Here is a 24,465-nt window from a genome sequence, read left to right on the forward strand (position 1 = left end):
ATAGAAACTACATTAGAAATCATGCATGATCCTAAGTATACAGAAATGCCTAATGCAACACATGCAAGAATGCAAACTATTGCAGGCTCGGTTATTCTAAACATGGCATATGGAATGCGGCAACTAACATGTATTCAATTTGGAATTGAAAGTACAATGCAATTAGTATGATGCGCCGAGCCCGGTGCATGCAAAAACAGATGAATGAATGCAAACATGCTATCATACTGTATGCTAATTGAAATATGCCCTAATCTAACCATCATAAGCGGATAAATAAAAGGGAAGAAAGACGTGGGGTTGGAAGACATACAACACACACACGCACACTTATTACAGTTATGCCCTCGCGCAGAGGGTCCGAATAATACAGTCCCGAATAAAAGAATATTACAGTCCAAATATTACAGTCCAAATAATATACAAATTCCTAATTAATTAATCAAATTAACCAAGAAAGTTGTAAAACTAGCATGCAAGCCAGGGACTGCCTTGCTTCTGATGGATGATGCATGTCCGGGTTGTCTTGCGCGGAAATCCATCGGGATGTCCCAATTAGCCTCTGTTTAGCAGTTACTCTTGAAACGCGTGCCAAGTCCCGAAAAGTTACTGATTCTTCATTTTGCTGCAACAGAGAGCAGGAAAGGGGCATAGCAATGTATTTTCACAAATATATGCATGCCTCGATCCTCGTGCCACCAATCACGCATACTGAGGCATGATGACCGAGGAGTCGAATTGCACAACTCAATATAGAATGAATGCACATGAAAACACAACAAGACCTAACTCCATCATGGATGATCCGGAGTGTCGGTGACTGGGGAATTGAGACACATTCCGTCACTCGGAGTACGAAATGCACCTCGTTTCCCGTGCCCGGGCTAACTCCTATTCCGAACACGATGCAATATGCATGACATGCATGAAATGCAACTAAGATACAATCCTAACATACACAATGCTATGGAATGACATGCCTCGAAATGCGTGCACACGGGCACGCAAACCGAGAAAATGCATGAATGCAATCTAAGATACAACCTAGTATGCACTATGCTGTGAAAATGAGATGCCTCGAAATGCGTGCACACGGGCACGCAAATCGATGCAATGGCATACGCAATGCAAATGACATGAAAATATGATATGGGCTTATACCAACATGAGAGAGCCTCAGCCACACTCACATAGGATGCCGATGGATGAAAATGAAGTGCCTCGAAATGCGTGCACACGGGCACGCAAACCGAGGCAATGGCATACGCAATGCAAATGACATGAAAATATGATATGGGCTTATACCAACATGAGAAAGCCTCAGCCACACTCACATAGGATGCCGATGGATGAAAATGAAGTGCCTCGAAATGCGTGCACACGGGCACGCAAATCGAGGCAATGGCATACGCAATGCAAATGACATGAAAATATGATATGGGCTTATACCAACAAGAGAGAGCCTCAGCCACACTCACATAGGATGCCGATGGATGAAAATGAAGTGCCTCGAAATGCGTGCACACAGGCACGCAAACCGAGACAATGGCATACACAATGCAAATGACATGAAAATGATATGCAAACATGCTAATGGAATTTCAGCACTGAAATATGGGGGAAAACAGCCCCGAAATGAGGCGAAAACACACCCGATGCATGGAATCTCTCCCGAAATGCAAATTAGGCGCATAGAATGAACTACAGCTATACAAAGCATGCATAATTGGTACATGAGATGAAAAGACAGAAGCAAGGCAGCCTCAAAATAAGCATTTTTACAGTTTATGGCATGGCCAAACAGCAAACAAAGATAGGGCAACAATGGCATGCAAAAAATGGCCCTAAATATGAGGTTATGAAGCAACTCACAGCTGCTGACCTCAAACAGGTTAGGGCCCTTCAACAACATTGAAGAGGGGCCCAAAATAAGCACATTTACAGAACTATAAAAACCCTAAAAACAAACATAGATATGGCTAAGCTCTTATGCAAGAAAAGGGGCCAAAAGGTGGCCAAAGAGGCAAGTGGTATATGCACAGCCCAAACTTAAAAATTCCCTTCTACAACATTGAAGAGGGACCAAGAATATGCACATTTACAGTTTATGGCAGCCCCGAAATCAGTATACAAGCATGCTAGAAATGCAATGCAAAATGAGGCTCAAAAAGTGGCTATAACATGAGGTATACAAAGCATTCATCAAAAAAGCAAAGACCCTTAATAAAACATGTTAAGAAGGTCAAAATAAGACTTTTTCTAGCTCTGTAAAACGCCCAAAAATTGAATCATAATGGGCTTCCAAGACATGCAAGAAAAGGGGACCAAGGAGGGATATTGAAGCAAGTGTAATATGGGGAGCTCAAACAGGGTTGAGCCCTTAATGAAACAAGAAAATGAGCTCAAAAAAATGACCTTCTCAGTTTTGGTCGGAGCTCAAAACAATAATCATATATGGCTAAGAAAAGATACCAAAATAAGCTCAAAAAAGGAAAAAAAACTACTTACCCTTGAAGGCTTGACTTTGGTTGCCTCTTGGCTTGAGTTTGTGGCTTCTTAGGCCTTGGAGAACACCTTCAAACTTCTGGAATGGAGGATGGAAGGGTGGGGGTTGGTGGTGTAGAAGAAATGGTGGTGTTGGACTTGGAGGTTTTCAAGGAAATGAGATAGATGGAGGAGGATTTTTGCATGCAAGCTTGAAGACCAATTTTTCTAACCCTCCAGACCAATGCTTACAGCTGGTTATAAGGACCAAAAGAAGGGGGAGCATGGAAGGAAAGGGTGGGGGAAAAAGACCAAGGCTTTCCCCCACAAAATATCCCCCGGATTGAGATATTTTCTGGGGGAAACAGCTATATAGCTGTAAAGTCCACAGTGTAAAGATTATGGCCGGCCACCTTTTGGAGTTGCAGGTGGCCGGCCGGCCACCCCCCCTAGCCGGCCGGCCAGGGGTCAAAAGGGTCAAGTTCACTTAGTGGCCGGCCACCATAAAAAGGTGGCCTCCCAGGTCCCCTCATCACAACCCTGTGGTTCGAATTTGGAAACTCTAAAACAGGAGAGAGAGCAAGCCATTTTTAAGAGGGGTTCAAATGGGTCAAATGGAGTTTCTGGCTGGCCAAATAATATTAGGATCCTCCCATGTGTGTACAACACAAATATGTGGTTTGGGGTTGAAGAAAGTGGCCCCGAGGTGTTCAACATTGGCTCGGAAGTGCGAAAAACGGGTGTCGGAGGGCGAAAATGGAATATAACTGGTTGCCAAGATAATTGCTGGCCTCCCACCCTCCAGTGACCTTCCTGGTGATGAAACAGAGGCACCTGCCAAAAATGAACGAAAACCGATGCGAAACGAATGCTCGGGGGCCAAAACACGCAGTTCGGGGTCCCGAAAATGGGCTGCCAAGCACTGAAAGTGGCGTTCGGCTACGAAGTGGGTTTCTCAGACCCCAGTGTCCCTTGAAAGGGAGTAAATAAGATGTATGCCAAAAATCAGAGCAAATGGAGACGGTTAAGCGGTCCCGAACCGAGGCACACGGCCAACAGTCCCGAAAAACCGGAAACCGGGCTCCGAAATGGGCAAAATGGCCTACGACCATAAAACGTAGCCCACGGCCACTGAGAGATGGTCCACGGGACCTCTCCCTCCCCTCAGGAAAAGAAACAGAGAAAATCGAGCCTGGTTCGCAAACCGAGGCAGGGCACAGAAGAAGGTTCGGAAATCCGGAGGCAGGGCTCATGGCCGCGACTCTGAGACTTATGAACGAGCGCGATATGCAACATCACCAAGCGCTCAATTGGTGACGTCTGAGTCTTAAGGTCGGTCAAAATGGGGTGTCTACAGTTGCCCCTCTTTGACAGAACTCGGAAGTCACAAGTGACGGGAGTGAATGTCAAAGCCCAGAGACGACCCATTTTTGACAAGACCGAAGACTTAGACAAACGTACAAGATAAACAGAGATGTGCCCGCAGGCATGCCCGCAGGCAAAGGGGGCAAAATGCAAAATGATATGCAAGGAGATTTTGAAGATTGGACTTATACGCTACGCGAAGCCGGTTTTGATAATTGGACTTATACGCTATGCGAAGCCGATTTTGATAATTGGACTTATACGCTACGCGAAGCCGGTTATCACTCATGATCATGCAAAGAGAGCTGTAATGAAGCAATTATGAAATAAATGCAACATTTTAAGCGAGTGCTAGGCAAGCAAGTAAACTCGAGCCAAACTACACCTTGTGCAGAAAGGATGTAAGAAAATTATGGAATTCTCCCTGCAAATACAGTGCGCATGTGTGATAGATACACAGAGCGAACATGTGATTGATACACAAAAAGGTGAACACAAAGTGTGATAGATGCACTAAGTGAACAAGTATGATAGATATACAAAGCGAGAGTGTGTGATTGATACACAAAAAGGTGAGCACAAAGTGTGATAGATGCACTAAGTGAGCAAAGCGAGTGTGTGATAGATACACTATTTGAGCAAAGTGTAATTGATATACAAAGGGTGAAGTGAGCAAAGTGTGATGGATACACACTAAAGGTAAATACAAAGTGTGACAGATGCACTTAGTGAATCAAAGTGTGATTGAAACACTAAAAGCGAACACAAAGTGTGATAGATGCACTATGTGAATAGAGTGTGATTGATATACTGAAAATGAACACAAAGTGTGATAGATGCACTATGTGAACAAGTGTGATGGATACACAAAAGGTGAACACAAAGTGTGATAGATGCACTAAGTGAGCAAAGCGTGATTGATATACTGAAAGTGAACACAAAGTGTGATAGATGCACTATGTGAACAGAGTATGATTGATATACTGAAAGTGAACACAAAGTGTGATAGATGCACTTTGTGAACAAAGTGTGATTGATACACTGAAAGTGAACACAAAGTGTGATAGATGCACTTTGTGAACAAAGTATGATTGATATACTGAAAATGAACACAAAGTGTGATAGATGCACTATGTGAACAAGTGTGATGGATACACAAAAGGTGAACACAAAGTGTGATAGATGCACTTAGTGAACAAAGTGTGATTGATATACTGAAAGTGAACACAAAGTGTGATAGATGCACTATGTGAACAAAGTATGATTGATATACTGAAAGTGAACACAAAGTGTGATAGATGCACTATGTGAACAGAGTATGATTGATATACTGAAAGTGAACACAAAGTGTGATAGATGCACTTTGTGAACAAAGTGTGATTGATACACTAAAAGTGAACACAAAGTGTGATAGATGCACTATGTGAACAGAGCATGATTGATATACTGAAAGTGAACACAAAGTGTGATAGATGCACTTTGTGAACAAAGTGTGATTGATACACTAAAAGTGAACACAAAGTGTGATAGATGCACTATGTGAACAGAGTATGATTGATATACCGAAAGTGAACACAAAGTGTGATAGATGCACAATGTGAGCAAAGTATGATTGATATACTAAATGTGAATGTATGTGATGGATACACAAAATGAAAGAAGTGTGATTGATACACAAAATGAGAATGTATGTGATAGATACACAAAAGTGAATGAAGAAAAGTGTGATAGATACACTAAAGAAATGATCTTAAACTAAACTTCTTTGAACGAACCGTATATACAATATCGTGCATGAATGAGAAAGAAACTTGATAGGTACAATGCAATACAATGCATGATGTTTAATGAACGCAATAAACAAGCGTAGCGGCGCTTTAGAAAGCACCTCATGAGGTGAGTAGCGGTGAACCGCTCTTCTCCGATGGAGATCTCCCCTTGTGCTCTTCGAACACTTACCTTCAATCTTACAGTATGAAGGCTCTGAAATATTGACAAGGATTCTTCATGTAGAACACTTTGGACGTTGCCTTTCTTCCTGATCATATTCACAACTTTCCCTATTCTCCAACGGGGTGACAGACTAGGTTGGTTCAGTATCCAGAATTGTGGTGCATACACGCTATCTCAACCTATGGGGCTTCCATACAGATTTCAAGCCGAGGACGCGCCTCTGGGTATTTAAACCAGACTTTAGTCCCGGAAATCCCGAACCTTTACGTTCTAGGCATCAGCCATTCGAACTCTAGTTTCCACCGTCGCAGTTGGTCTCCTAGGAACTCATTGCGAACACAGCCAAGATGCCTCTGGCGGGGAATGGTACTCAGGGAGAGCACTTTTGATCGCCATTTTGGCTTGAAGCAGCCTTGATCTTGAGCTTGAGGTAGAGGCGCACTCATACTTCGGAGCTTTGGCAACACTTGAAGAGGTACACAAGGAATGTAGTCTCGGAACTTACTGAAGTTGGAACAAACTCAGATACCCGACATTTCCTCTTTTCTTTTGCTTTGTAGTCTGGAACCCATATAGTTTCAAATAGGTCCTAGTTTTGCTGTTCTGACATGACCTAGGTTGAACCCTGCGGTTTTATGAAAGAACGAATCTTGTTTTGCACAGATGTGGAGAACGACACGGCACTCGGAGCGCAAAATGATTTTATTTTTGAAATTGAGAGATGAGTTTTCGACCAAGTATTGAGCCTACGACTGAACATAGCAAAACGACTCAACAAGGAAATAAAAGGCACACAACCTAGACACATCGAGTAACACTCGAAACGACTCAAAACAAGAATCGAGATAAAACAAAAAGACACGACACTCAGACGTGCACAGGGAGCCTGTTTCACCGGGTAGTGTTTCCCACCCTTTCTCATTTGTGGTTCTCACATCACTTGGCCCTCAAGCTCTGTTTTTCTAAAAAAGCCCTCTTCTCACTTTTCCTCTCATCGCACGTCTCTCTATTTTTCAATCTCTCATTTTTTTCATCCCTCCCCTGCGTAGTTGATGGATAAACAGCAAATTGTGGGCTCGTGCCCCTAGCATCCTGCTAGATTCTCTTTCTTCTACTCACAGCTAGTGAATTCCTCCCACGGAAAGGTTGCGCTACAACTGGGTATGTAGCAAATCTGCAGCTAACATCAGTTGATGATGCTTTGTGGGGAGTTTGGACGTGATAAGATCTGTCCAGATGATGGAGTGGAATATCTTGCCCCATTCTAGTTCGTGCTTCGCACTTGGCTTGATACCTCGTTGCTTGGAGGATGTGAGAGCTTTCAGCCCTTTGTTGTGCCCTTTTCTAGCGAATACGGTGTTCTTTCCGACAAATAGAGTGCCCTTTCTGGCAAGTATTTTGACAAAGGGGAAAAGACAGAACACCTGATTCAACTATGCCCCTAGTTCATCATTTTGACCATTTTTTGTTTTTGCTTTCTACTAAAACAGTTTTGACTAACATGAGAGTTAGATTAACATGCTTGTTCAATTTTGTGATTTAAAATCATGCAAGTTAGGCTGTGAGTACTCAAAATTTTCCTCTTTTGGGTCCAAGAAATGGTCCAGTTTTGAAAATTGAATACTTTTCGAAAAGGTTAGTCAACCTCAGTAAAAATTCTCAAAAACTATTTTTGCAAACGACCACTGCTCAACGAGCACGGAACCTACTCTTGAGATGCATAACCTCGGATTCGAAGGAAAATTGCCCCTTGCTTGAGGGGAACTGCATGGCAATGGAAAGTTGCCCCTTGTTTGAACGGCACCGCGGCGCATTTAATGGCAACAGAAAGTTGCCCCTTGTTTGAATGACACCGCGGTGCATTGAATGGCAACGGAAAGTTGCCCCTTGTTTGAATGACACCGTAGTGTATTGTAATCAGCCCTCAGAGCGATGATTGCAACCGAACTCTCGGATACAGAAAAGACAAAGATGACCAGAACCATCGCATGGACATAATCGAATTGTTTTACGGCTGGACTTCAGAATGAAGTTGCCTACGTATCCCAAAGATGGGAATCAAGCCTCACGTAGTTCGGGGTTAAGGTACACTCGGGTATTAACCTCTCCTTTTTATGCTCTGACTTTTGCCAAGGCGCCTGTTGCGGGTTTTCGACCTTGCGAGCTTTGTTTTTCTTTTTTTTTTCAATTCTTTTCCCCCCTTTTTTTTGATTTTCTTTTTTGTTCTTGTTTTTTTTTTGCATGTTTTCTTTTGCATTTTTCTTTTTTTTTTTGTTTTTTTTTTGTTCTTTTTTCTTGCTCTAACTTTTGCCTAGGTCGCCCTTCTGGGGTTTTCGACCCAGCGAGCCTCTCAAGGGTAAAAGTGTAGCTTTGTCCATGTCAAATGGTTTTGAGATCCTGAAGTCATCTGAATCCAGGAGAATGGCTTCTATATTGATTCGCTGAAGAACCCATCTTCGGTTCTTCGGGCACATCAGACATTTTTGCCCCTAGTTAGAGGGGTGCTTCTGTTCTAGCTTTACAAGCTTCTTCTTACGAGATCTGATCTTCTTGATCTGACTTTGGTGCCTCTTGATCGAGGGCTGCTTCCAATCTGGCCACACAGGCTTCCTTTGATGGTCGATCGTTGAACACTTCGAATTGTGGTTCAAGGTTTTAAAGCAAGGACTTAAGTGTTGAGGCTGAGAGCGATCCTAAGCTGTACAATCTCAAGAACGATTCCACATAGGTCTTGGCAAGATCGCGCAAAACATTTTGTTTTTGAAAGTTTTTAAAGAAGCGACAAATCGCTCGTGCTGAAGATAGTGTGGAACCAGTCTGGATCAAGCCAGGGTCCTTCTCAGTACTCATGCCGACGGGCATGATTTCAATCATTAAAGGCTTAGCATGCATCTCTTTCTCTCAATTGATCAATGTTTTGCAAATCCCGAGGAATTCCTTCCTCTTTGTTTTCATCGCGGTGTTCAAAAAGTTTTGGAAAACTTAGGTCGATGCAATGATTCTGGGGCACAAGAGAGCAGGTGGAATGCACTGTCATTTCATTCAAACTTTCTGGCACAATTGGCACATGGCAGAAGCGAACACAGAAGTGCAAAAATTATTGCTGTTTCATTCGAATCTTTTGGTGTTACTGGCTCCTTTGCAGAAACAGACTGAAAACAAAACGAAAAAGACAGACACAAAACAAAATGGTGATGCCCGAGGTAACACCCCCCAGAATCACCCGACTCCTATACAACAGGACTGACTCGATACAACAAGATAGACCCAAAACAAAAAGAGACTGACTCAAAGCAAAAAGACAGACTCAAAATAAAACAACAAGACTGACCCAATACCCAAGTCAGAAACTGGCATTCGCAAATGCTCAAAACAGTGCCTGTCCTTCCCCCATCTGGAGTAAATTGAGTGCCACCCGCAGTCGGTTCAATCTCTGATCAGATCACATTATACCCTCTACAAATTCACTGATCGAGTGCCGATAGACTTTGCTGGACTGGCGCGGGAATGACCCCGTTGTCAAACAGATCTTGTACATCATGGCGCAGACGAAAGCAACTGTCGGTGTCATGACCGATTTGTTGATGGTAAGCGCAGTATTTGGTATGATCATGCTTTGCAGGGATAGGATCGGGTAAGGGCCGTTGTTCCAATGGTTTCAGATGTCTTTTCCGGATTAAGACCTCTAGGGCCTTTGACAAAGGCATATGAAGTGGGGTGAAAACCCTCTTGACTCGAGGTGGGTACTTGGTTCCTTGTGGGCTACTTCCGGATGCACCGGTGAATGGGGTAGCTGTTTTTGATACGATGGTAGTAACCATGCCCACATCAGAAGATCTTGCAGCTGCATCACCACTGGTGGTCGCATTCGAACTGCGGGAAAACGCCCTCATGGGCTGCTCCTTCTCCTGGTCAAAAAGGCCCTGCTTCATAGCGTCCTCGATCTGTACTCCCATCTCATGCAAATCTGAAAAGGTAGGGAAGGGGAGCACGATCATTTTCTGCATTAGTTTGGGCTGGAGGTTGCGCACAACCATCCGTATTTGATCCTTATCCGTTGGCCTAATGGTCATCATTGAGGCTTTGGCTCTCCAGCGGGCCACGAATTCTGAGAAGTTCTCCTTAGGCTCCTGTCTCGTCGTCTCAAGATCACGGGTCGTAATCTCAATTTGGGTATTGTATGAATATTGTGCGACGAAGGCCTCGGCCATCTCCTCCCAGCTTCGTTTCACTGAATCCTCCAATTTGGCGTACCAAGTGACTGCAATGCCCGACAGGGTCCTACCAAAAAGGGAGATCTTCTGTAATCTCGTCAAGCCCATCGGGCGCAAAACATCTGAAAACAAACTCAGGTGGACCATGGGATCTCCTGACCCATCAAAACGGTCGATGTGAGGCATCTTGAACCTGTCCGGCAGAGTTACAGCTGCGTCGGTGTACCCGTCCTCAATGTCCGGGATAGCATTGACCCCCTGGGATTTCTTGAAGAGCTTCTCAAGCTTGCTCAATTTCAGAGCTGTATGATCAATCTCGAACTCGGAGGGAGAGTCTGGTAGATTGGTAGGTGTTTTGGATAGTTGAGGTAAAATTGGGGGCGGAGCCGGCCCGCCTGGAATGTCCGCATCATCCTGGACGTTTGGCGTCTCCCCAGGTGCTGGAGCTCCTGCTGGGGGAGGAACTTGTTGTGAAGCGGACGCGCCGCTTTGCTGTTGCAGCTTGGTGATGAGCTCGGCCTGCTGAGCCATGATCGCAGCCTGCTGTTTGGAAAATTCCTCCTGACGGGCAGCATCCTGCTGCATGAGTTTCATACTTTCTTGCATCTGGCGCATCATCGCCTCCATCCCTGACGTGTTCTGCTGATCCATCTGACTGACTGTTATCTGTCCCTGCAGTAGAAACTGAGACCTCAGCCTGACTGTTCACTGGTGGGGTAGATAAGGGCCACTGATCTGGTAACTGCTGAACCGGTGATTTGTGCCCGACTAGCCCCTTTTTACCCTGCCTCTGGCGGAGGAACACTGATTGCCCTTGAACTGAATCTCTGACCTGACAAAGTCTATCAGCACAAGTTCGATGAACCTCGGGGGATATCGGAGCCTTCTGAAGCTATGGTTCCCCGACTACCCTAGCAAAAGAGAAAACAGACAGCATCTCAGCCTGATTCCATCTGAACAGATACGAGCATAGTTGAATGAGTGTGCCCTCTACTGAATTCTGTCTCAAAAATCTGCCCCAAATCCGAGTTTGATACCCACAGGTAAAGCTGACTCCCAAATATTGATAGTAATGCCCGCAGGCCTGATGCCCAGACTTTCAAACTGATACATGCATTCCTGTAGAGACGCACTCTAAAGCACATAACAGATAAGTGAGAGCCAAAACACCCCTATGTTGGGGTAGGGTTTCCCTGTCCTATTTTGTCAGGAACTAGGGTTTCACTACGTACGCAGTGGTTTCAAACAACCTATAAACGGGTAAGCAACCTGTCCTAGTTTGGAATGGTCACTATGGATCCGAATATGCACTAGGTCGAATGGTCAAAAAGGGTGCCCCGGTAAAACCGGGGTTTGTGTTCCCATACAGGCAGAGCCCACAACCGGTCAGCCTTATGGTCATGCCTTGACAAGACAAGCCTCCGGCAAACCGTTCAGGAATAGCAGATGGCAAACACGGTGTCCTAGGCGCACCAATGCAAAATGCAATGCAAAGAAACACACAAGTGTAGTCAAAAACAGATATCATGAGTTCGAGTCAAGTTCTCTAAATCCCCAGCAGAGTCATCAGAAACTGTAGACGTCCCCGAACGCCCCGGGAGGAACGAGCTCCCGTTCCGTTCATTTTGGGGTCACTACAGCTCAGGACTCTCAAATTTGTCACGGTTCTAAGTCTGAACCAAAGAGTCCAAATCCGGCAAATCGTTTTGAGAAAAACAGATTTTTTGAAAGAAGTGCCAAACATGGACTGCTTTGCCAGATACAGAGTCGCCACCTAAATGTTTTTTTTATTGGGAAATTTAGGAAACCCTGACTCGGTGCCAAAGGCCAAGTGTCCGTCATCAACAAAGTTGCCTCGGCTCGGGAACTTGGGCACGATTGGGGAAGGTCACTTCGTGAGCACCCCCGCTCGCCCGATCAAAGATCGGCCTCTACTAACCATGATATCTATTTTTGAAAACTTTGTGTGTCCTTATTCCGGTTATTAGCCTAGGTTACTATGTAATGCACACAGCATACAAGTATAGATTGGATCGCCCGAATTGGAACAAAACATTTCATGTTCGTTTTTTGAAAGATGGTTTGCTACTCGCAAGTAGGCTTAAAATGCAGATTTTGCCACCCTCAGATGGGCTTAGGAAAAGATGGTTTCGCCACTATCTAGTGGGCCTAAAACATTTGATGATTTATTCCAATCCAAGTAACCCAACCTTCACCCACAGGCATTCAGGCAGATATATCACATAAGCATATTGCCTCATGGTAAGCATGCTATCATCGCATTCACTCACACGCATATAAGGATGCTAAAGCATAAAACTCGCCGAGTACTCCAAGCCAAAATAGAAACTACATTAGAAATCATGCATGATCCTAAGTATACAGAAATGCCTAATGCAACACATGCAAGAATGCAAACTATAGCAGCCTCGGCTATTCTAAACATGGCATATGGAATGCGGCAACTAACATGTATTCAATTTGGAATTGAAAGTACAATGCAGTTAGTATGATGCGCCGAGCCCGGTACATGCAAAAACAGATGAATGAATGCAAACATGCTATCATACTGTATGCTAATTGAAATATGCCCTAATCTAACCATCATAAGCGGATAAATAAAAGGGAAGAAAGACGTGGGGTTGGAAGACATACAACACACACACGCACACTTATTACAGTTATGCCCTCGCGCAGAGGGTCCGAATAATACAGTCCCGAATAAAAGAATATTACAGTCCAAATATTACAGTCCAAATAATATACAAATTCCTAATTAATTAATCAAATTAACCAAGAAAGCTGTAAAACTGGCATGCAAGCCAGGGACTGCCTTGCTTCTAATGGATGATGCATGTCCGGGTTGTCTTGCGCGGAAATCCACCGGGATGCCCCAATTAGCCTCTGTTTAGCAGTTATTCTTGAAACGCGTGCCAAGTCCCGAAAAGTTGCTGATTCTTCATTTTGCTGCAACAGAGAGCAGAAAAGGGGCATAGCAATGTATTTTCACAAATATATGCATGCCTCGATCCTCGTGCCACCAATCACGCATACCGAGGCATGATGGCCGAGGAGTCGAATTGCACAACTCAATATAGAATGAATGCACATGAAAACACAACAAGACCTAACTCCATCATGGATGATCCGGAGTGTCGGTGACTGGGGAATTGAGACACATTCCGTCACTCGGAGTACGAAATGCACCTCGTTTCCCGTGCCCGGGCTAACTCCTATTCCGAACACGATGCAATATGCATGACATGCATGAAATGCAACTAAGATACAATCCTAACATACACAACGCTATGGAATGACATGCCTCGAAATGCGTACACACGGGCACGCAAACCGAGGAAATGCATGAATGCGATCTAAGATACAACCTAGTATGCACTATGCTGTGAAAATGAGATGCCCCGAAATGCGTGCACACGGGCACGCAAATCGATGCAATGGCATACGCAATGCAAATGACATGAAAATATGATATGGGCTTATACCAACATGAGAGAGCCTCAGCCACACTCACATAGGATGCCGATGGATGAAAATGAAGTGCCTCGAAATGCGTGCACACGGGCACGCAAACCGAGACAATAGCATACGCAATGCAAATGACATGAAAATATGATATGGGCTTATACCAACATGAGAGAGCCTCAGCCACACTCACATAGGATGCCGATGGATGAAAATGAAGTGCCTCAAAATGCGTGCACACGGGCACGCAAACTGAGGCAATGGCATACGCAATGCAAATGACATGAAAATATGATATGGGCTTATACCAACATGAGAGAGCCTCAGCCACACTCACATAGGATGCCGATGGTTGAAAATGAAGTGCCTCGAAATGCGTGCACACAGGCACGCAAACCGAGGCAATGGCATACACAATGCAAATGACATGAAAATGATATGCAAACATGCTAATGGAATTTCAGCACTGAAATATGGGGGAAAACAGCCCCGAAATGAGGCGAAAACACACCCGATGCATGGAATCTCTCCCGAAATGCAAATTAGGCGCATAGAATGAACTACAGCTATACAAAGCATGCATAATTGGTACATGAGATGAAAAGAAAGAAGCAAGGCAGCCTCAAAATAAGCATTTTTGCAGTTTATGGCATGGCCAAACAGCAAACAAAGATAGGGCAACAATGGCATGCAAAAAATGGCCCTAAATATGAGGTTATGAAGCAACTCACAGCTGCTGACCTCAAACAGGTTAGGGCCCTTCAACAACATTGAAGAGGGGCCCAAAATAAGCACATTTACAGAACTATAAAAACCCTAAAAACAAACATAGATATGGCTAAGCTCTTATGCAAGAAAAGGGGCCAAAAGGTGGCCAAAGAGGCAAGTGGTATATGCACAGCCCAAACTGAAAAATTCCCTTCTACAACATTGAAGAGGGACCAAGAATATGCACATTTACAGTTTATGGCAGCCCCGAAATCAGTATACAAGCATGCTAGAAATGCAATGCAAAATGAGGCTCAAAAAGTGGCTATAACATGAGGTATACAAAGCATTCATCAAACAAGCAAAGACCCTTAATAAAACATGTTAAGAAGGTCAAAATAAGACTTTTTCTAGCTCTGTAAAACGCCCAAAAATGGAATCATAATGGGCTGCCAAGACATGCAAGAAAAGGGGACCAAGGAGGGATATTGAAGCAAGTGCAATATGGGGAGCTCAAACAGGGTTGAGCCCTTAATGAAACAAGAAAATGAGCTCAAAAAAATGACCTTCTCAGTTTTGGTCGGAGCTCAAAACAATAATCATATATGGCTAAGAAAAGATACCAAAATAAGCTCAAAAAAGGAAAAAAAAACTACTTACCCTTGAAGGCTTGACTTTGGTTGCCTCTTGGCTTGAGTTTGTGGCTTCTTAGGCCTTGGAGAACACCTTCAAACTTCTGGAATGGAGGATGGAAGGGTGGGGGTTGGTGGTGTAGAAGAAATGGTGGTGTTGGACTTGGAGGTTTTCAAGGAAATGAGATAGATGGAGGAGGATTTTTGCATGCAAGCTTGAAGACCAATTTTTCTAACCCTCCAGACCAATGCTTGCAGCTGGTTATAAGGACCAAAAGGAGGGGGAGCATGGAAGGAAAGGGTGGGGGAAAAGGACCAAGGCTTTCCCCCACAAAATATCCCCCGGATTGAGATATTTTCTGGGGGAAACAGCTATATAGCTGTAAAGTCCACAGTGTAAAGATTATGGCCGGCCACCTTTTGGAGTTGCAGGTGGCCGGCTGGCCACCCCCCCTAGCCGGCCGGCTAGGGGTCAAAAGGGTCAAGTTCACTTAGTGGCCAGCCACCATAAAAAGGTGGCCTCCCAGGTCCCCTCATCACAACCCTGTGGTTCGAATTTGGAAACTCTAAAACAGGAGAGAGAGCAAGCCATTTTTAAGAGGGGTTCAAAAGGGTCAAATGGATTTTCTGGCCGGCCAAATAATATTAGGATCCTTCCATGTGTGTACAACACAAATATGTGGTTTGGGGTTGAAGAAAGTGGCCCCGAGGTGTTCAACATTGGCTCGGAAGTGCGAAAAACGGGTGTCGGAGGGCGAAAATGGAATATAACTGGTTGCCAAGATAATTTCTGGCCTCCCACCCTCCAGTGACCTTCCTGGTGATGAAACAGAGGCACCTGCCAAAAATGAACGAAAACCGATGCGAAACGAATGCTCGGGGGCCAAAACACGCAGTTCGGGGTTCCGAAAATGGGCTGCCAAGCACTGAAAGTGGCGTTCGGCTACGAAGTGGGTTTCTCAGACCCCAGTGTCCCTTGAAAGGGAGTAAATAAGATGTATGCCAAAAATCAGAGCAAATGGAGACGGTTAAGCGGTCCCGAACCGAGGCACACGGCCAACAGTCCCGAAAAACCGGAAACCGGGCTCCGAAATGGGCAAAATGGCCTACGACCATAAAACGTAGCCCACGGCCACTGAGAGATGGTCCACGGGACCTCTCCCTCCCCTCAGGAAAAGAAACAGAGAAAACCGAGCCTGGTTCGCAAACCGAGGCAGGGCACAGAAAAGGGTTCGGAAATCCGGAGGCAGGGCTCATGGCCGCGACTCTGAAACTTCTGAACGAGCGCGATATGCAACATCACCAAGCGCTCAATTGGTGACGTCTGAGTCTTAAGGTCGGTAAAAAATGGGGTGTCTACAGTTGCCCCACTTTGACAGAACTCGGAAGTCACAAGTGACGGGAGTGAATGTCAAAGCCCAGAGACGACCCATTTTTGACAAGGCCGAAGACTTAGACAAACGTACAAGATAAACAGAGATGTGCCCGCAGGCATGCCCGCAGGCAAAGGGGGCAAAATGCAAAATGATATACAAGGAGATTTTGAAGATTGGACTTATACGCTACGCGAAGCCGGTTTTGATAATTGGACTTATACGCTACGCGAAGCCGGTTATCACTCATGATCATGCAAAGAGAGCTGTAATGAAGCAATTATGAAATAAATGCAACATTTTAAGCGAGTTCTAGGCAAGCAAGTAAACTCGAGCCAAACTACACCTTGTGCAGAAAGGATGTAAGAAAATTATGGAATTCTCACTGCAAATACAGTGCGCATGTGTGATAGATACACAGAGCGAACATGTGATTGATACACAAAAAGGTGAACACAAAGTGTGATAGATGCACTAAGTGAACAAGTATGATAGATATACAAAGCGAGAGTGTGTGATTGATACACAAAAAGGTGAGCACAAAGTGTGATAGATGCACTAAGTGAGCAAAGCGAGTGTGTGATAGATACACTATTTGAGCAAAGTGTAATTGATATACAAAGGGTGAAGTGAGCAAAGTGTGATGGATACACACTAAAGGTGAATACAAAGTGTGACAGATGCACTTAGTGAATCAAAGTGTGATTGATACACTAAAAGCGAACACAAAGTGTGATAGATGCACTATGTGAACAGAGTGTGATTGATATACTGAAAATGAATACAAAGTGTGATAGATGCACTATGTGAACAAGTGTGATGGATACACAAAAGGTGAACACAAAGTGTGATAGATGCACTAAGTGAGCAAAGCGTGATTGATATACTGAAAGTGAACACAAAGTGTGATAGATGCACTATGTGAACAGAGTATGATTGATATACTGAAAGTGAACACAAAGTGTGATAGATGCACTTTGTGAACAAAGTGTGATTGGTACACTGAAAAGTGAACACAAAGTGTGATAGATGCACTTTGTGAACAAAGTATGATTGATATACTGAAAATGAACACAAAGTGTGATAGATGCACTATGTGAACAAGTGTGATGGATACACAAAAGGTGAACACAAAGTGTAATAGATGCACTTAGTGAACAAAGTGTGATTCATATACTGAAAGTGAACACAAAGTGTGATAGATGCACTATGTGAACAGAGTATGATTGATATACTAAAAGTGAACACAAAGTGTGATAGATGCACTATGTGAACAGAGTATGATTGATATACTGAAAGTGAACACAAAGTGTGATAGATGCACTTTGTGAACAAAGTGTGATTGATACACTAAAAGTGAACACAAAGTGTGATAGATGCACTATGTGAACAGAGTATGATTAATATACTGAAAGTGAACACAAAGTGTGATAGATGCACTTTGTGAACAAAGTGTGATTGATACACTAAAAGTGAACACAAAGTGTGATAGATGCACTATGTGAACAGAGTATGATTGATATACCGAAAGTGAACACAAAGTGTGATAGATGCACAATGTGAGCAAAGTATGATTGATATACTAAATGTGAATGTATGTGATGGATACACAAAATGAAAGAAGTGTGATTGATACACAAAATGAGAATGTATGTGATAGATACACAAAAGTGAATGAAGAAAAGTGTGATAGATACACTAAAGAAATGATCTTAAACTAAACTTCTTTGAACGAACCGTACATACAATATCGTGCATGAATGAGAAAGAAACTTGATAGGTACAATGCAATACGATGCATGATGTTTAATGAACGCAATAAATAAGCGTAGCGGCGCTTTAGAAAGCACCTCATGAGGTGAGTGGCGGTGAACCGCTCTTCTCCGATGGGGATCTCCCCTTGTGCTCTTCGAACACTTACCTTCAATCTTACAGTATGAAGGCTCTGAAATGTTGACAAGGATTCTTCATGTAGAACACTTTGGACGTTGCCTTTCTTCCTGATCATATTCACAACTTTCCCTATTCTCCAACGGGGTGACAGACTAGGTTGGTTCAGTATCCAGAATTGAGGTGCATACACGCTATCTCAACCTATGGGGCTTCCATACAGATTTCAAGCCGAGGACGCGCCTCTGGGTATTTAAACCAGACTTTAGTCCCGGAAATCCTGAACCTTTACGTTCTAGGCATCAGCCATTCGAACTCTAGTTTCCACCGTCGCAGTTGGTCTCCTAAGAACTCATTGCGAACACAGCCAAGATGCCTCTGGCGGGGAATGGTACTCAGGGAGAGCACTTTTGATCGCCATTTTGGCTTGAAGCAGCCTTGATCTTGAGCTTGAGGTAGAGGCGCACTCATACTTCGGAGCTTTGGCAAGACTTGAAGAGGTACACACGGAATGTAGTCTCGGAACTTACTGAAGTTGGAACAAACTCAGATACCCGACATTTCCTCTTTTCTTTTGCTTTGTAGTCTGGAACCCATATAGTTTCAAATAGGTCCTAGTTTTGCTGTTCTGACATGACCTAGGTTGAACCCTGCGGTTTCATGAAAGAACGAATCTTGTTTTGCACAGATGTGGAGAACGACACGGCACTCGGAGCGCAAAATGATTTTATTTTTGAAATTGAGAGATGAGTTTTCGACCAAGTATTGAGCCTACGACTGAACACAGCAAAACGACTCAACAAGGAAATAAAAGGCACACAACCTAGACACATCGAGTAACACTCGAAACGACTCAAAACAAGAATCGAGATAAAACAAAAAGACACGACACTCAGACGTGCACAGGGAGCCTGTTTCACCGGGTAGTGTTTCCCACCCTTTCTCATTTATGGTTCTCACATCACTTGGCCCTCAAGCTCTGTTTTTCTGAAAAAGCCCTCTTCTCACTTTTCCTCTCATCGCACGTCTCTCTATTCTTCAATCTCTCATTATTTTCATCCCTCCCCTGGGTAGTTGATGGATAAACAGCAAATTGTGGGCTCGTGCCCCTAGCATCCTGCTAGATTCTCTTTCTTCTACTCACAGCTAGTGAATTCCTCCCACGGAAAGGTAACGCTACAACTGGGTATGTAGCAAATCTGCAGCTAACATCAGTTGATGATGCTTTGTGGGGAGTTTGGACGTGATAAGATCTGTCCAGATGATGGAGTGGAATATCTTGCCCGATTCTAGTTCGTGCTTCGCACTTGGCTTGATACCTCGTTGCTTGGAGGATGTGAGAGCTTTCAGCCCTTTGTTGTGCCCTTTTCTAGCGAATACGGTGTTCTTTCCGACAAATAGAGTGCCCTTTCTGGCAAGTATTTTGACAAAGGGGAAAAGACAGAACACCTGATTCAACTATGCCCCTAGTTCATCATTTTGACCATTTTTTGTTTTTGCTTTCTACTAAAACAGTTTTGACTAACATGAGAGTTAGATTAACATGCTTGTTCAATTTTGTGATTTAAAATCATGCAAGTTAGGCTGTGAGTACTCAAAATTTTCCTCTTTTGGGTCCAAGAAATGGTCCAGTTTTGAAAATTGAATACTTTTCGAAAAGGTTAGTCAACCTCAGTAAAAATTCTCAAAAACTATTTTTGCAAACGACCACTGCTCAACGAGCACGGAACCTACTCTTGAGATGCATAACCTCGGATTCGAAGGAAAATTGCCCCTTGCTTGAGGGGAACTGCATGGCAACGGAAAGTTGCCCCTTGTTTGAACGGCACCGCGGCGCATTGAATGGCAACAGAAAGTTGCCCCTTGTTTGAATGACACCGCGGTGCATTGAATGGCAACGGAAAGTTGCCCCTTGTTTGAATGACACCGCGGTGCATTGAATGGCAACGGAAAGTTGCCCCTTGTTTGAATGGCACCGTAGTGTATTGTAATCAGCCCTCAGAGCGATGATTGCAACCGAACTCTCGGATACAGAAAAGACAAAGATGACCAGAACCATCGCATGGACATAATCGAATTGTTTTACGGCGGGACTTCAGAATGAAGTCGCCTACGTATCCCAAAGATGGAAATCAAGCCTCACGTAGTTCGGGGTTAAGGTACACTCGGGTATTAACCTCTCCTTTTTATGCTCTAACTTTTGCCAAGGCGCCTGTTGCGGGTTTTCGACCTTACGAGCTTTGTTTTTCTTTTTTTTTGAATTCTTTTCATTTCTTTTCCCCCCCTTTTTTTTATTTTCTTTTTTGTTCTTTTTTTTTTTTGCATGTTTTCTTTTGCATTTTTCTTTTTTTTTTGTTTTTTTTTTTTTGTTCTTTTTTCTTGCTCTAACTTTTGCCTGGGTTGCCCTTCTGGGGTTTTCGACCCAGCGAGCCTCTCAAGGGTAAAAGTGTAGCTTTGTCCATGTCAAATGGTTTTGAGATCCTGAAGTCATCTGAATCCAGGAGAATGGCTGCTATATTGATTCGCTGAAGAACCCATCTTCGGTTCTTCAGGCACATCAGACATTTTTGCCCCTAGTTAGAGGGGTGCTTCTGTTCTAGCTTTACAAGCTTCTTCTGACGAGATCTGATCTTCTTAATCTGACTTTGGTGCCTCTTGATCGAGGGCTACTTCCAATCTGGCCACACAGGCTTCCCTTGATGGTCGATCGTTGAACACTTCGAATTGTGGTTCAAGGTTTTAAAGCAAGGACTTAAGTGTTGAGGCTGAGAGCGATCCTAAGCTGTACAATCTCAAGAGCGATTCCACACAGGTCTTCGCAAGATCGCGCAAAACATTTTGTTTTTGAAAGTTTTTAAAGAAGCGACAAATCGCTCGCGCTGAAGATAGTGTGGAACCAGTTTGGATCAAGCCAGGGTCCTTCTCAGTACTCATGCCGACGGGCATGATTTCAATCATTAAAGGCTTAGCATGCATCTCTTTCTCTCAATTGATCAATGTTTTGCAAATCCCGAGGAATTCCTTCCTCTTTGTTTTCACCGCGGTGTTCAAAAAGTTTTGGAAAACTTAGGTCGATGCAATGATTCTGGGGCACAAGAGAGCAGGTGGAATGCACTGTCATTTCATTCAAACTTTCTGGCACAATTGGCACATGGCAGAAGCGAACACAGAAGTGCAAAAATTATTGCTGTTTCATTCGAATCTTTTGGTGTTACTGGCTCCTTTGCAGAAACAGACTGAAAACAAAACGAAAAAGACAGACACAAAACAAAATGGTGATGCCCGAGGTAACACCCCCCAGAATCACCCGACTCCTATACAACAGGACTGACTTGATACAACAAGATAGACCCAAAACAAAAAGAGACTGACTCAAAGCAAAAAGACAGACTCAAAATAAAACAACAAGACTGACCCAATACCCAAGTCAGAAACTGGCATTCGCAAATGCTCAAAACAGTGCCTGTCCTTCCCCCATCTGGAGTAAATTGAGTGCCACCCGCAGCCGGTTCAATCTCTGATCAGATCACATTATCCCCCCGAAAAATTCACTGATCGAGTGCCGATAGACTTTGCTAGACTGGCGCGGGAATGACCCCGTTGTCAAACAGATCTTGTACATCATGGCGCAGACGAAAGCAACTGTCGGTGTCATGACCGGTTTGTTGATGGTAGGCGTAGTATTTGGTATGATCATGCTTTGCAGGGATAGGATCGGGTAAGGGCCGTTGTTCCAATGGTTTCAGATGTCTTTTCCGGATTAAGACCTCTAGGGCCTTTGACAAAGGCATATGAAGTGGGGTGAAAACCCTCTTGACTCGAGGTGGGTACTTGGTTCCTTGTGGGCTACTTCCGGATGCACCGGTGAATGGGGTAGCTGTTTTTGATACGATGGTAGTAACCATGCCCACATCAGAAGATCTTGCAGCTGCATCACCACTGGTGGTCGCATTCGAACTGCGGGAAAACGCCCTCCTGGGCTGCTCCTTCTCCTGGTCAAAAAGGCCCTGCTTCATAGCGTCCTCGATCTGTACTCCCATCTCATGCAAATCTGAAAAGGTAGGGAAGGGGAGCACGATCATTTTCTGGATTAGTTTGGGCTGGAGGTTGCGCACAACCATCTGTATTTGATCCTTATCCGTTGGCCTAATGGTCATCATTGAGGCTTTGGCTCTCCAGCGGGCTACGAATTCTGAGAAGTTCTCCTTAGGCTCCTGTCTCGTCGTCTCAAGATCACGGGTCGTAATCTCGATTTGGGTATTGTATGAATATTGTGCGACGAAGGCCTCGGCCATCTCCTCCCAGCTTCGTTTCACTGAATCCTCCAATTTGGCGTACCAGGTGACTGCAATGCCCGACAGGGTCCTACCAAAAAGGGAGATCTTTTGTAATCTCGTCAAGCCCATCGGGCGTAAAATATCTGAAAACAAACTCAGGTGGACCATGGGATCTCCTGACCCATCAAAACGGTCGATGTGAGGCATCTTGAACCTGTCCGGCAGAGTTACAGCTGCGTCGGTGTACCCGTCCTCAATGTCCGGGATAGCCTTGACCCCCTGGGATTTCTTGAAGAGCTTCTCAAGCTTGCTCAATTTCAGAGCTGTATGATCAATCTCGAACTCGGAGGGAGAGTCTGGTAGATTGGTAGGTGTTTTGGATAGTTGAGGTAAAATTGGGGGCGGAGCCGGCCCGCCTGGAATGTCCGCATCATCCTGGACGTTTGGCGTCTCCCCAGGTGCTGGAGCTCCTGCTGGGGGAGGAACTTGTTGTGAAGCGGACGCGCCGCTTTGCTGTTGCAGCTTGGTGATGAGCTCGGCCTGCTGAGCCATGATCGCAGCCTGCTGTTTGGAAAATTCCTCCTGACGGGCAGCATCCTGCTGCATGAGTTTCATACTTTCTTGCATCTGGCGCATCATCGCCTCCATCCCTGACGTGTTCTGCTGATCCATCTGACTGACTGTTATCTGTCCCTGCAGTAGAAACTGAGACCTCAGCCTGACTGTTCACTGGTGGGGTGGATAAGGGCCACTGATCTAGTAACTGCTGAACCGGTGATTTGTGCCCGACTAGCCCCTTTTTACCCTGTCTCTGGCGGAGGAACACTGATTGCCCTTGAACTGAATCTCTGACCTGACAAAGTCTATCAGCACAAGTTCAATGAACCTCGGGGGATATCGGAGCCTTCTGAAGCTATGGTTCCCCGACTACCCTAGCAAAAGAGAAAACAGACAGCATCTCAGCCTGATTCCATCTGAACAGATACGAGCATAGTTGAATGAGTGTGCCCTCTACTGAATTCTGTCTCAAAAATCTGCCCCAAATCCGAGTTTGATACCCACAGGTAAAGCTGACTCCCAAATATTGATAGTAATGCCCGCAGGCCTGATGCCCAGACTTGCAAACTGATACATGCATTCCTGTAGAGACGCACTCTAAAGCACATAACAGATAAGTGAGAACCAAAACACCCCTATGTTGGGGTAGGGTTTCCCTGTCCTATTTTGTCAGGAACTAGGGTTTCACTACGTACGCAGTGGTTTCAAACAACCTATAAACGGGTAAGCAACCTGTCCTAGTTTGGAATGGTCACTATGGATCCGAATATGCACTAGGTCGAATGGTCAAAAAGGGTGCCCCGGTAAAACCGGGGTTTGTGTTCCCATACTGGCAGAGCCCATAACCGGTCAGCCTTATGGTCATGCCTTGACAAGACAAGCCTCCGGCAAACCGTTCAGGAATAGCAGATGGCAAACACGGTGTCCTAGGCGCACCAATGCAAAATGCAATGCAATGAAACACACAAGTGTAGTCAAAAACAGATTTCATGAGTTCGAGTCAAGTTCTCTAAATCCCCAGCAGAGTCGCCAGAAACTGTAGACGTCCTCGAACGCCCCGGGAGGAACGAGCTCCCGTTCCGTTCATTGTGGGGTCACTACACCTCAGGACTCTCAAATTTGTCACGGTTCTAAGTCTGAACCAAAGAGTCCAAATCCGGCAAATCGTTTTGAGAAAAACAGATTTTTTGAAAGAAGTGCCAAACATGGACTGCTTTGTCAGATACAGAGTCGCCACCTAAATGTTTTTTTTATTGGGAAATTTAGGAAACCCTGACTCGGTGCCAAAGGCCAAGTGTCCGTCATCACCAAAGTTGCCTCGGCTCGGGAACTTGGGTACGATTGGGGAAGGTCACTTCGTGAGCACCCCAGCTCGCCCGATCAAAGATCGGCCTCTACTAACCATGATATCTATTTTTGAAAACTTTGTGTGTCCTTATTCCGGTTATTAGCCTAGGTTACTATGTAATGCACACAACATACAAGTATAGATTGGATCGCCTGAATTGGAACAAAACATTTCATGTTC

At 44.5% G+C, this 24,465-nt stretch overlaps 1 protein-coding gene across 3 annotated transcripts in view; it reads left to right on the forward strand.

Moving 5' to 3' along the window:
* Positions 1 to 24,465, forward strand: part of LOC114290520 (beta-glucosidase 12-like) — a 70,357-nt gene that overhangs the window by 20,386 nt on the left and 25,506 nt on the right. The gene's annotated exons all lie outside the window — the stretch shown is intronic.

This window comes from Camellia sinensis, chromosome 14 (assembly GCF_055761805.1).
Source record: "Camellia sinensis isolate YWXY chromosome 14, ASM5576180v1, whole genome shotgun sequence".
Classification (NCBI taxonomy): domain Eukaryota; kingdom Viridiplantae; phylum Streptophyta; class Magnoliopsida; order Ericales; family Theaceae; genus Camellia; species Camellia sinensis.